Genomic DNA, 1,293 nt, shown 5'->3' with positions numbered 1-1,293 from the left:
GTGAAGAGATGACTCATTTGAAAAGACTCTGATGCTGGGAAAGATTGAAGGCAGGAGGAGAAGGGGACGACAGAGGATGAGATGGTTGGATGGCATCACCGACTCAATGGACATGGGTTTGGGTGGACTCCAGGAGTTGGTTTTGGACACGGAGGACTAGCATGCTGTGGTTCATGGGGTTGCAAATAGTTGGACACAACTGAGCGACTGAACTGAACTGAACTGAGGATTCCTCCTACTGGGTTGTTTAAGCTAGTCTTGGAGACAGTTTCAATTAAGGCAGATGCCAACACGATAGTATCGATTATGGAAGCAAATGATGAAACTATGCTGATGTTTGTGTTTTTCTAATACAGAAATATGTTTCTGTCACTGAAGATAAAATAATTAGTATGTACGCATGTGTGTATTCTCAGTTGCTCTTCATGTCCAACTCTTTGTGACACCATGGACTGTGGTCGGCCAGGCTCCTCTGTCCATGGGTTCCCAGGCAAGAATACTGGAGTAGGTTGCCATTTCCTCCTTCAGAACAAATGCCTTGCATTTTGTAATGGTTATAATTTGTTTAATTTTCTTTTTTTTTAAAATTTCATTTTATTTTTTAACTTTACAATACTGTATTGGATTTGCCATATATCAAAATGAATCCGCCACAGGTATACATGTGTTCCCCATCCTGAACCCTCCTCCCTCCTCCCTCCCCATACCATCCCTCTGGGTCGTCCCAGTGCACCAGCCCCAAGCATCCAGTATTGTGCATCGAACCTGGAACAGCAACTCGTTTCATATATGATATTATACATGTTTCAATGCCATTCTCCCAAATCATCCCACACTCTCCCTCTCCCACAGAGTCCAAAAGACTGTTCTATACATCAGTGTCTCTTTTGCTGTCTTGTATACAGGGCTATTGTTACCATCTTTCTAAATTCCATATATATGCATTTCTATACTGTATTGGTGTTTTTCTTTCTGGCTTACTTCACTCTGTATAATAGGCTCCAGTTTCATCCATCGCATTAGAACTGATTCAAATGTATTCTTTTTAATGGCTGAGTAATACTCCATTGTGTATATGTACCACAGCTTTCTTATCCATTCATCTGCTGATGGACATCTAGGTTGCTTCCATGTCCTGGCTATTATAAAAAGTGCTGCAATGAACATTGGGGTACATGTGTCTCTTTCAATTCTGGTTTCCTTAGTGTGTATGCCCAGCAGTGGGATTGCTGGGTCATAAGGCAGTTCTATTTCCAGTTTTTTAAGGAATTTCCACACTGTTCTCCATAGTGG

The sequence above is a fragment of the Bison bison genome, unplaced genomic scaffold (assembly GCF_000754665.1).
Source record: "Bison bison bison isolate TAMUID 2011002044 unplaced genomic scaffold, Bison_UMD1.0 scf7180017864303, whole genome shotgun sequence".
Taxonomy (NCBI): Eukaryota; Metazoa; Chordata; class Mammalia; order Artiodactyla; family Bovidae; genus Bison; species Bison bison.
The sequence above is the reverse complement of the archived record's forward strand: the minus strand, read 5'-3'. Positions refer to the sequence as shown.